General features: G+C 39.9%; 2 long non-coding RNA genes across 3 annotated transcripts; both read right to left on the bottom strand.

Moving 5' to 3' along the window:
- Positions 1-497: 497 nt before the first annotated feature.
- Positions 498-4,845, bottom strand: LOC131365086 (uncharacterized). 2 transcript variants are annotated; one of them, XR_009206556.1, is made up of 6 exons: positions 3,035-4,845; positions 2,804-2,944; positions 2,599-2,704; positions 1,542-2,149; positions 1,242-1,418; positions 498-797 (listed from the first exon to the last, which is right to left on the bottom strand). It is a non-coding gene; the product is annotated as an uncharacterized LOC131365086 (long non-coding RNA). The 2 variants fall into 2 exon arrangements; XR_009206557.1 differs by lacking the exon at positions 498-797 and adding an exon at positions 1,056-1,146.
- Positions 4,846-4,896: 51 nt separating this feature from the next.
- Positions 4,897-7,604, bottom strand: LOC131365096 (uncharacterized). The gene is made up of 3 exons (XR_009206558.1): positions 7,504-7,604; positions 7,243-7,321; positions 4,897-7,118 (listed from the first exon to the last, which is right to left on the bottom strand). It is a non-coding gene; the product is annotated as an uncharacterized LOC131365096 (long non-coding RNA).
- Positions 7,605-13,482: the final 5,878 nt, after the last annotated feature.

Below are 13,482 nucleotides of genomic sequence, written 5' to 3'. Positions count from 1 at the left end.
GTGTTGAGATATTTTTATATCTTTTTCTTGCTTTATAAAGTTCAACTACCTTATTACCTTATCACGTGTGCTGTTTCTTTTTTATTTACACAAGTGCAGGTTTATTGTCCTTCGAAAACCACAGTCAGTGAAAGAAAATCCAACAAATGACAGGGTCATAAATAAGCATCATCTGATTTCAGATCAGTTGACTTTTTGTCCAATTTGATCTGCTTCTGTCATCGGTGTCCATAAAAAGCTCATCCAGACTCCAAACTTTTTTATTTAAACTTTGTAGGGATGCAGGCAAATTTAGAAGTCTGATTTTGAAGACTGAGTTTCTGACTTGAATAAAATAAAACATTCTTCACACCTTCAGAAAAAAATTGGATATGCCAATCTATTTACTGTCCATTTGGCATTGTAGACAAAAAAAGGAAACTTAACTCCATCTTTCAACTAACAGACAAGTATTTTATTCAAGACAGCATGTAACAAAATATACAAAATCGATATAATGGCTCCAACAGGTAGTATGTGTGGATTTTTCAGTTTAACATCATGAAAAGATGTCCAGCTGTAATCCATGATGGAAGTAAATCCAGTATCAAAATCTTGTTTATTTTATAATAACTTTTATTAATACGACGCCTAATAGCTCTGAACAAATGAACAACTGACAATTGCAAAGATTTCTACATTTTTATTTTATTTGGTTTTATGTTTTGCATTTCTTTAATTTCATTTTTATTTCTTTCTTTATTTCTTTATTTCTTTATGTTTTGTGGTTGGCTTTTCCAGGTCATTGGTTCCAGCATCTGCAAAATAAAACAAACAGATTAAAACAGACTGATAGAAAACAGCGTTTTCTTATTTTATGTGTTTTTCTATCATTTAATCATCTTTTCTTAGTATTATTACATAATCATGTTAAATCATGCTGTGCTACAGAACTCAATACTGATCCAGTACAATCACATAATCTAGACTGTTACAGCATGCCATAGCTCATATTTCATATGTTTAGCGTGCTTTAGATTCTTGCTGTCTAACCTAGAGTTTGTCCTAAACTCTTTCCGTGAATCACTCATGGTTGATGATATCCTCAAAAGATTCCCCTAATTTCAGGTTCGAGCTCCAGGCACCACAGCACCAGATCAATGAAATCTGTGTGTGCAGTGATGAGACTCAAGTTCAGTCATTTTGGGGATTTTTGTGAGATTTACAGCTGTATCATAAAGGTATAAATGTGATGGACTCACCTTGAGACATATCTGGTGAGAATTCCAGGTGCCCATCTTCAAGGTCGGTCTCGGATTCAAAGGGATAGTCTCTGCAGACCAGCTCAAAGAACAGAATTCCCAGACCTCAGATGGTAGCAGGAATGCCCAAATACATGTTGAACATCACCCACTCCAGAGGACAGAATGCAAGCGTGCCTGAATGTGAAAAGAAAAAGTTAGCAATGTTAGACATGAAAAATGTCAAACAACGTCCTCTGCTGGCTCTTCTCTCTCTGGCTCATTCCCTTTGACTCTATTGCATCTCTATTTCCAAATTACCTGCATAATCTCTGTATGGGATGCCCAGCAGCAGCTAAAGTGAATCGGTTTGACTTCCAGAGCGTCGGTGTTGAGCAGATTCTGGGCTTTGACGTCACGGTGTAGCACTCTACGGTCACAGCAGTGCCGAACCGCTCGAATCACCTGCAGCATGATGTCTCATGCCTGATCTACAGTCAGACAACCTTCCTGACATTCAGTGAATTCATGGAAGTCTACACAGAGGCTGGGTCTCTCAGGACCAAGACGATTCGATCTAGCGTTTCAAACCACTCCAGGAGCTCAATAATGTTGCTACACTGAGGTGATTCAGACACGATCTTCATTAGCGTCAGCTCCACTTGCACCTTGCCCGTCATTCCAGGCTAAAATTAAAACAGACATGGTCATCATGGGTTTGGTGTGAATGCATCTAAACTATGATAAGCAGAGATGGATTTATTTCCTTTATGTTAGCAGGAATAAATAAACAGTCACATTATTTTACTGTGTATTTGATCTGCAGCCAGTTGAACTGGACCCTAAGTAAATGAGCAAAAACTACTACAAAGTTTGCTTTCAATCTGCATGGGCTGGATGAAGTGATCCTTTTCCTTTTTGATGGCAACCTGTTCACACATACAAAACATAATTAGTTATCAACATTTCTTTCCACAGCCATTTTCATTGCATGTAAACACAGACAGATACAAATAAACTCCATTCATCTTATCAACATTTGGAAGAGGAATTGACACGCAGGAAGCGACACAACAAAATCTACCCATGTGCAGTTTGTTTCATGAGCGTGAGGGAGAACACTTACCTCTTTCCCATCTTTATTACAAGTGGAAGCAAGCGTAGCTGAAGCAAGCATAAACAATCATTTTTTTAATTGAAATTGAATTAAGCAAGAAAGTGGGTCTTGCTCAGTGACCGCTCCTGAGAGTATAGAATACGATTTTTTTAACAGCTATTAAACTGTATTATATTATGTTTCTGAGAATGGTAAGGTACAAGTCTTTATTCCTTTATCTGCTAAAATCTGTTTTTCTCCATATGGAGGATTCTAACATACCTTCTGGGAGATGTCGAGTGCTTTTTTATCAGCGACTTTGGCGCAGCTGCATAACCTCTCGCATCCACTCAGGTTCTTCTCCACATCCTTGTGCTTTGATAGACAGCTACAAGACAGATGAGGAAAGTTACATTAGTCATGACGTTACATTATTTTGCATTTCAGATCTGGACACCATTTCACAATCATTAATAATCTTATTTACCCAAATGAGCTGTTCACTGAAGCTCCTTTTGAAGCTGTTGGGGAAGGTTATGACTGCCCTGGTGTTGGCCACACAGTATTGAAGGGCTTCATCAGGAAATTCAGCCTGGACTAAACTGCTGGCATGACACAACTTGAACATCTAAGACAGACAGAGTCAATCATTCTTAATATTTATGTTTAAATTTGACCGGTCAGTAACTATGACACACAAAAGAAGAGGAATTCCAACCTGGAAGTTTGGCTGTGCGAGGCCTGAGATCAGCGACAGCACATATTTGTAAACCTCTGTTCTCTCAATGACTGCTGTCAGGACCGTCAGACCAAATGGCAGACTGGTGTAAATAGAAAAATGTGTCACTAGCAAGTCAGGAAAAACACAAAACACCTCTCTCTCTCTCTCACACACACACACACACACACACACAAACAAAGCATCCGATTAGGTCAAACTGGCAGCGTCAGTTCCCAGATTGCTGCAGTCAAATATTTGAGAAAACAGTTAAAGACATGATTACAGCATTTTCAGAAATATGAAGTTACTGTGGTGTTTATCTCCCATCTTAATAACGGCTTCTCTGTGCTCATCATCTGGGGAAGACACCAGTCGCTCAGGGTCTTGTATTCACTCAGCTGCAGCAGAAATTTTTGTTTTAGTCAGAATGTTTGCAAAAACAATGCACAGTCATGTACAGACAGATGCTGATCCTGATGTGTGATAGGCTGACGTTTGATGCCTTCTTCCTCAGTAAGCCATAGCTTTTGAAGAGGGTTGTAGCAACATGAGCCATTATCACTTTCTGCAAAAGAAATATCATAATGTTCCACATATTTATCTTTCACTAACAAAAAAATTTGCTTACAAAATCAAATACCATGCGTGCAATAACTAACACACTGTCATGGCTCAGCTGGAGGTCAAACACCAGAGGGAGCCCTCTCCCAAGTTTTGAATATTAGGGTTTTGTCTTTATTGACTGGCAAAGTGCTTGACTGGCCTCAGCCGTATGGGATAGTGATTCCCAAGTAAAGTCCTCTGCGGATTATTTTGCTAAATAGCTGGAATTACGCCAGGAATTGCTGGAATTACGCCAGGGTTCAGATTCAGCCGTAGATTACCCGATCAAGTTTCGTACACTGGCTGCGCAGTCAGGGTGGAATGAAACTGCATTGCTAGCGGTATTTTGTGAAGGCCTCCACCCAACTCTACAGGCAGATATGGCGTGTCATGAAACCACCACCACCCCAATTCACGCGCCAAAAATCGTCCATTCCAACACCTCGACACAATTTATCGCGAGGAGAACACCGTTGAACACATGCAACTCGGTCATACGCGTGTACCCAAAAAGGAACGCCAATGCTTCTATTGCAGACAACCCGGCCACCAGGTCTACCAATACCCCGTGTGTCCATCCTCATCACAGGTGAGAGACAACAACCTTCTATGTAAAGTTACTATCACCGCCATGTTACGCATTGTTCCTGACTCTGTGCATGTCTCAGCACTAATTCTCAGCATGTCTCAGCATCAACCTCATTGACCATGGGCTGGTGGAGAGATTACACCTTCCCACCATTCGCTGCACTCTACCAACCCATTGGGGAGGGATATTTAACACACTAAACACCCCCTCTGAAATTACAAATTGGACTGTCCACCTGGAAAAGCTCACCTTTTTCATCATCTCTTCTCCCGCTAACCCCATCACCTTAAGCCTTCTGTGGCTCTGACTGCATGATCCTTGCATATCCTGGAAAGAGGGAGAACTAACACACTGGTCATCTCGCTGCATTCAGAACTGCTTTAACAACCCCGTGCCTCGATCTTGTTGCATAACCTTCATTGAGAGTCCAGGAATTACCACCCAAATATCACTGCCCAAGGAATATCATGATCTAAGGGAGGTATTCAGTAAAGAGAAAGCCACTCGCCTTCCACCTCATCGCCCGTGGGACTGTGCCACAGAGCTCCTTCCTTATTCCATGCCACCCAAGTGTCGTGTTTATCCTTTATCATTACCTGAAAGTCAAGCAATGGAGGAGTACATTGAGGAGGCTCTTGATGCCGGCTACATTCATCCGTCCACCTCACCTGCGGCGGCTGGATTCTTCTTTGAAAGAAGGATGGTCGACTTCGTCCCTGCATTGATTACAGGGGCTTCAATGCCATCACAGTTCAGTATCCATACCCGCTACCCCTAGTCCCAGCCGCCTTAGAACAGCTACGAGGGGCTAAAATCTTTACCAAACTTGACTTACAGAGTGTGTACAAACTGATTAGGATTAAACAGGGAGATGAATGGAAAACAGCATTTCACATTACCAGTGGACACTATGAGTACACAGTCATGCCTTATGGATCCACAAAGCCCTCAGTTCTGGACACCCTGGTATTCAACACACAGTGCAGCTCATACGGCAACATTTCTGGTGGCCTTCACTGGACCACGATGTGGAGAACTTCGTAAAAGCCTGTACAATCTGTGCAGTCCAATCTCCATCGACGTCATGACAGATTTACCGAATTCAGGGTACCAGATTACCAGGTTACCATTCTGAGGTTACCATTCTCCAAGACGTGCAAGCTTATCCCTCAGAAGGGGCTCCCCATGGCCATGGAGACAGGCAAGAGGACTATAGTTTCAGACTACAGCACGCAATTGACATCCCAGGTTTGGGGAGCCTTTTGCACTTGACTGGGGGTAAACGTAAGTCTAAGCTCTAGCTACCACCCCCAATCAAATGGATAGACTGAGCGATTGAACCTAGACATTGGTAGATTTATTCATGCCTATTGAAGCAAGGAACAACATCTCTGGAGTGAGTTCCTTCCCTGGGCTGAATATGCACAGAATTCACTCACACACTTGTCCACAGGTCTTACACCTTTTTAATGTGTTCTGGGGTTCCAACCACCACTCTTCCCATGGTCTGACGAGACTATGGACATCGCCGCTGTCAAGAAACCTGGGAATGGGCTCCTGTATGTCTGCAAAGGGCTGTAAGAAGACCATCAAAGCGAACCATCGCCAACGTCCGCATCCCACCTACCGGGTAGGACAACTGGACTGGCTATCCCCAAAAAACCTGAAACTGAGACTCCCATGTCGTAAACTCAGCCCCAGATTCATCAGTCCCTTTAAGATAATTCGTCGCATCAATCCTGTTGCCTACTGTCTCCAACTCCCCTCCTCATACAGAATCTCTCCCATGTTTCATGTCTCCCTACTCAAGCCGGCACATCAATCCCACCCCGCTGACCCACATATGCTCGAACCTCCCCCTCTGTTGGATATAGATGGGTCACCTGTGTACCAAGTTCACACACTCTTGATATCCTAGACCCCTCTCTGACAGGGGAATTTCACCACTCTCACCCAGACAAGCCTGCTTCCCGTCCACATGGCCGGCTGTGTTCTCAAACACCTGGAGGTGTTCCTAGAGGGGGGGCTCTGTCACGGCTCAGCTGGAGGTCAAACACCAGAGGGAGCCCTCTCCCGAGTTTTAAACATTAGGATTATGGTTTCCCCACGGACATAAACGAGGCACACACTCTCTGTTCTCTGCGAAGTATTGTTTACTCTGTGTACGTACATAGCTGTTTACTATTGCCCTTGATTTGCATATTTGTGAATGACCTTAGCTTTGCTTCTCGACATCTGTTTTTGCCTAGTGATTTGGGTTTGTTTGCCGTTCTACTGTTTTTCTGGTGTTGATCTTTGCTACGTCCTTGATTACGTTTTTGCCTGCTGTTTTTGATCTTAATAAATCTGCATAATTGATTCTACTCCTTCCGCCTCCGGCGATTTGAGACAGTATACTTTGCCACCCACGAATCCAGCAGATTTACAGGCGATAACAGTGCAGTGAGTCAAAGCCCTGCAAAACGCTAATCAGCAGCTTCAAGCCGCACCTGCTCCCACCGTATAACCCGCGGCTTCCGCACATACAACGTGCGGGAAAATTCCCCAAATGGCCCTCCCGGAAAAATTAGATGGCTCTGCTAACCGCTGTTGCGGCTTCCTTCGGCAATGCGACAACTATTTTTCGCATCAACCCGAAGTCTACGTGGCGTATGGGATAGTAAGTAAAGTCCTCTGCGGATTATTTTGCTAACCTGATCCAGGAGGTTTTTGAATATCCATTTCCGTGCAATTGCAATTCTACTCCTTCCGCCTCCAGAGATTTGAGACACACACTTACTCCACTGTGAAGGCAGAACAAGTCCATCATCTGCCAAAATAATTAAGGCTCCTTGTTGTCAGCTTTTTCATTGAATGAACTGAATCAGGTCCTCTTTCTGCATTGTATTGCTGCAACAGTGGGAATACTGCATGAGGATTACCGTGCACACATTTGACACTCCTTTCAATATGATTTAAAATATTCCTGCTTACAACTTGTGAGTGTTAAATGAAAGCAGAAAGAGGGTTTCACCTCATAAGAGGGCCAGGAAAAGCTGCAGCCATAGAATCATTCAGGTCACCATCAGTTCGAGGCACGAAGTTGGGCGTATCTGGAGTTAAAACCTCAGTTAGGGCTACATGACTCTATGCTTATATAAATTCATTTTATTTTATTCATTTTACAGTATTGTACTGTTTCTTGTATTAATTGTTTAAAAACTATGCCCGTACACATTTTGAGTTTTTTAACTGAGCCTTAAACGATCACTTTTTGTGTGTGTGTTTGTCCTACCTGCAAAGAATGCATGTGGATCAGGAAGTCGTACTTCTCCGAAGTTGTTGTTTAATATGTCCACCATTTTCAAAAATGTTCTGTAAAACTGTGGAAAAGTGGTAGTTAGCAATATATGTGGACATTCTAGCTTATTTTCACTGCTCTCAAACAAAACGGTTCAGAATCACCTAGCGGGTGAAAATCAAGTTTAGCTTTGCTCACAATGTTTTTCTTGTTTAAAGCCTCCTCACCTGATTCAAGTACTGAAGCACTTGACACATGGAAAAAAGCTTATCTAGAACACATTCCAGTATCTGTTACCTTGACAGCGCTTTATAGCGTGACAAATACGCATCAATAGTTTTTTTAATGTTTGAACAGCAAGTACATAGCAAAGGTGCCAGGGGTATACACAGAAAAATATCTAAAACCATATCTAAATAAATAAATAAATGAATAAATAAATAAATACGTAAATAAATTAATAAATAAAAGGCCTTGCTTAATCACAATAACATAAATGTACATAAAAATTTTTTACAGCTTTTTTTGTACTCTCCTTAATGGTGCTTATTTAATTACCTAATTTCTTAAATACCACAGAAAAATGGGTCTTCTGCTTGCTGAATTTACAACGATGAATATGAACCTTGACAAGTATAACCAAGTTATTGATAATGTAAGCTTCATTTTGAAATTCTTATCATAGTTCAAAAACCTAAGTATTACACTACCGCTCAAAAGTTTGGGATCACTTGCATATTTCAGCTTGATTTCAGCTACAGAGGAAGACTCCATCAAGCCAATCCATCATGTGGGAGATGCTCCAGGAAGCATGGGCTGAAGTCTCATCAAATTATCTTGAAAAACTGACAGCTAGAATGCCCAGGCTGTAATTGCTGCAAAATGTGGTTTTTCTGATGAAGGCAAAGTTTGAAGAAAACATTCATCATTTCCATCAAATTTATTATTTCTATCTCTGACATGTCAGCATGTCCTGTTCTTTTGCTATATTTTCTATTCAGACTAATTTCGTGTGTGTTTCCTTGGAAAACAATAAAATTTTTGAGTGATCCCAAACTTTTGAGCGGTAGTGTACATGCTCATGTAGTAAAAGAAAATTGCACAACACTTCATTTATAAATCTATTTATATCATTTATAAATCTAGAAACCTTCCGCCATAACTTCTTTGTACATTGACAAAAATATGAGGTACCGTTTCTAGGTGTAATAAACAAAATGAACAATTGACATCTATATCATCAGTAAATCAATAAAACATGCTTATCAGGGTAAAATTTGTGCAGTATCTTAGATGAAATCTCCTTACTTTTAATAGTAATAATATATTTATTAGGTAATACCCAAACTTTCCTCCAAGTAATATTTCCAATAAATTTAGACAAATATAGAAAATAACACATGGCTTACTAACAATTTCTTTTTGAACAGTAGTTTGATTCTACTACGAGAGATGTTCGATACTCTGTGCCTTGGTGTAACGTAGATCAGCTTTTGTTTTCTGATTTTTGTTTAGGTTTTAGGTTTTAAAGCCTTTTGTCACCCTTCAAAGGACCATATCATGTCATATATCATATCCTATCCTATCATACATCATATCATATCATATCCTATCCTATCATACATCATATCATATCATATCATATCGTATCATGTCATGTCATGTATCATACCATACCATATCATATCATATCCTATCCTATCATACATCATATCATATTGTATCATGTCATGTCATGTATCATACCATATCGTATCGTATCGTATCGTATCATATATCATATCATATCATATCATATCATGACATATCTTTTCATTTCTTCCTTATATAAGTCAATAAGCACTGTTTAAAACACTTAACACATCTACATCATTCAGTTTTTTCATCATTGCCACTGAGTGATGAACAGACAGACTTGCATGCTCTTATGGTATAAACAAAAAATGCAAACATTATTATTGTTATTATTATTATTATTATTACTACTACTACTACTACTACTAATAATAATAATAATGATAATGATAATGATATTGCTGTTGTTTAATCAAGTCTTAAAAGTTTTTTTTTTATTATCACTGACAGCATTTGCAAATGCTTTTACTTCTTTTTTCCCCCTAATTAATAAAATGCCATTGTACCTTTTATGTGGTGGAGTCTTTCTATTAGGTGTTTAAGGTTGGTTCTAAAAAATGTTTTTTTAGCTTTTTCAATTCAATTTTTTCAATTCAAAATTTTTAATTACATTTTTTCAATTCAATTTATTTGTTTAGCACCTTTTACAATGGACATTGTCTCAAAGCAGCTTTACAAAAGTAGAGAAACAGAGAAAGGAGAAAAAAACTATTTAATTCCTATTTTATCCCTAGTTAGCAAGCCTGCGGTGACTGTGGCTTGGAAAAACTCCCTGTGATGAACCAGGCTCAGAAGGGAACCTCATCCTCATTTGGGTGACACTGAACAGGAAACAGGAAAATAATAAAACTTGATATTAAACATAGTTTAAATTAAAAACAATTGTATTTTCATAAAAAAAAATTTTATCTTTTATTAAACTGCCCGGAGTCTGCAAAACAGGGTTCTTAGCATGGTACATGTATCTGGTCTGATATGAAAGTGCTGATGTATAACATTGGTGCTTCACAGTAATAAACTTAAATAACGATAAAATGCACACAATTATTTATATGGACATATCACAAAGGCTTAGATTATGTATTTTTATATTGAATGTACCATACATGGTACTGTACATACTGTGATAGCAGTAAACATACAGGATGGTCTAGATGTGAGAAAAGAACTATACACATATACACTATATTGCCAAAAGTATTCGCTCACCCATCCAAATAATCAGAATCAGGTGTTCCAATCACTTCCATGGCCACAGGTGTATAAAGTCAAGCACCTAGGCATGCAGACTGTTTTTACAAACATTTGTGAAAGAATGGGTCGCTCTCAGGAGCTCAGTGAATTCCAGTGTGGAACTGTGATAGGATGCCACCTGTACAACAAATCCAGTCGTGAAATTTCCTTGCTCCTAAATATTCCACAGTCAACTGTCAGCTGTATTATAAGAACGTGGAAGTGTTTGGGAACGACAGCAACTCAGCCACGAAGTGGTAGGCCACGTAAACTGATGGAGCAGGGTCAGCGGATGCTGAGGCGCATAGTGCGAAGAGATCACCAACTTTCTGCAGAGTCAATCGCTACAGACCTCCAAAATTCATGTGGCCTTCAGATTAGCTCAAGAACAGTGCGCAGAGAGCTTCATGGAATGGGTTTCCATGGCCGAGCAGCTGCATCCAAGCCATACATCACCAAGTGCAATGCAAAGCGTTGGATGCAGTGGTGTAAAGCACGCCGCCACTGGACTCTAGAGCAGTGGAGACGCGTTCTCTGGAGTGACGAATCGCGCTTCTCCATCTGGCAATCTGATGGATGAGTCTGGGTTTGGCGGTTGCCAGGAGAACGGTACTTGTCTGACTGCATTGTGCCAAGTGTAAAGTTTGGTGGAGGGGGGATTATGGTGTGGGGTTGTTTTTCAGGAGCTGGGCTTGGCCCCTTAGTTCCAGTGAAAGGAACTCTGAATGCTTCAGCATACCAAGACATTTTGGACAATTCCATGCTCCCAACTTTGTGGGAACAGTTTGGAGCTGGCCCCTTCGTCTTCCAACGTGACTGTGCACCAGTGACCAAACCAAGGTCCATAAAGACTTTATAGCTGATATAGCTGCTATAGCTGCAAAGGGTGAACAAACGTCATATTGAACCCTATGGATTAGGAATGGGATGTCACTTAAGTTCATATGCGAGTCAAGGCAGGTGAGCGAATACTTTTGGCAATATAGTGTATTGGAGCGACTCAACCAATGGGAGTGAAGACAGTAGAGTGCACTTGATCTGTAGCAAAGATCACACACTCCTTCTCCTGTATCATATATGATATGTTGCATATATACACTGGGAAGATTTATTACACAAACGCCAAATTTCCCTTCAAAATGTTGCAAGAAAACTGAATTCTCAACACATGGAATTATGTTAGATGGCTAAACATTAGCACTATGGCAACCAGTATTAGGAACACCTACTGACAACTTCACAGTACAGTGGAAACATGCAGAACATGTGAATGTAGCTTTACTCCCACAGCTACAAGCCTTTTCGTAGTAGTTACTATGTATGATTGATTGGATTAAATAAATAATATGCATGAATCCTAGCTGAGATTCACTTCAGTGTTCTTGTTTTGTCTTGTGATCAGATTTTTATATTGAGGCCACGGCATAATTAACCCTGAGTGCAGCTCAGGAGTCGAGAGCCATATAAAAATATCAGCTAGAAATGCTAATGTGAACAGTGAGGATCAATATATGAAGAGGGCGTGACATCATACAGTTGCATTGCATAGACGTTATTGTTCATGGTACGTATATGTTTACTGTAGAAGATGTTTTAAGAAGATGTTTTTAAGTTTTAAGTCTGTAAATAGTATTTTTGAGCAGTGAATCCTAATACAATTGATGATAATTCTTAATTGAGCACTAAATCTGTAAATGTTCCTAATACTTTTCATGTTTTTAGTGTAGTTGTGCAGGTCTGATGGTGGATCATTTTATGATCCTCTTTGGAAATTTGTATAAAGTCAAATAATAGCTTTGGTAAAACTTTCTTTCATGTCTGTTCCATTCTACAACCTCTATGACCTCTATCTGAGAGTGTGATGATTATAGCCAAAATGTCTTTTTTAATACCCTTAGATATTTTCAGACTGCAAGCTCATGCCAGAGATACAACACATATTTCTGTTAGGAGTGTGTTTTTTGGCTATAGAGAAGTGTCTCTTGGAAAATACTTATTGGCTTTTTGGACAATATTCTGGAAGCAGCCCCAGATAGACTGGATAGTGATGCGGGTCTTGCACAGAGCCAGTGTGATCCTCATGGACAATAAATGCCAGGTCATTCTCCGGACCCAGCTTAAAGCATCATAGGGTGATGTAGAGTAGCAGATTTTACTAGGCCTCAGTTGTTTAAAAATCATTTGAGAATTGAATTTTCTTAGGCTTGAACCAAACGCACGTTATATTGTACACTGTTCGGAAAGCTTATAATTATATATCGTAGGTCCTATAACGTATATATATGACATCAAACTTTGCTAGTAGAGACATAAGTAATGATGCTGATTTGTGGGGAAACCTAATAAATAGTGACAAATGTTTAGTGAATAAAGAGAATTGAGTTATATCAGGCAGTCAATCAAACAAAAAACTGTTGTGTCTATAATCAGATATGCACTTGGCACATACATCGACCACCATAACATTAAAAAACACTGAGAGGTGGAGTGTATAACTGATTATCTTATTGCATTGGCGACAGTCAAGGGATGGGGCATGTTAGAAAGCAAGCAAACAGTCATTTCTTAAAGGTGATGTGGTGGAAGAAAGACATAGATATAAAATAAAAATAATAAATATTATAGTGTATATATACAGTATCTCACAAGTGAGTACACCACTCACATTTTTGTAAATATTTTATTATATCTTTTCATGTGACAACACTGAAGAAATGACACTCTGCTACAGTGTAAAGTAGTGAGTGTACAGCCTGTATAACAGTGTAAATTTGCTGTCCCCTCAAAATAACTCAACACACAGCCATTAATGTCTAAACCGTTGGCAACAAAAGTGAGTACACCCCTAAGTGGAAATGTCCAAATTGGGCCCAAAGTGTCAATATTTTGTGTGGCCACCATTATTTTCCAGCACTGCCTTAACCCTCTTGGGCATGGAGTTTACCAGAGCTTCAGAGGTTGCCACTGGAGTCCTCTTCCACTCCTCCATGATGACATCACAGATCTGGTGTATGTTAGAGACCTTGCGCTCCCCCACCTTCCGTTTGAGGATGCCACACAGATGCTCAATAGGATTTGGAGACATGCCAGTCCATCACCAAGGCA

This window comes from Hemibagrus wyckioides, linkage group LG02 (genome assembly GCF_019097595.1).
Source record: "Hemibagrus wyckioides isolate EC202008001 linkage group LG02, SWU_Hwy_1.0, whole genome shotgun sequence".
NCBI classification, from domain to species: domain Eukaryota; kingdom Metazoa; phylum Chordata; class Actinopteri; order Siluriformes; family Bagridae; genus Hemibagrus; species Hemibagrus wyckioides.
This window is presented reverse-complemented; position numbering and strand designations above follow the sequence as displayed.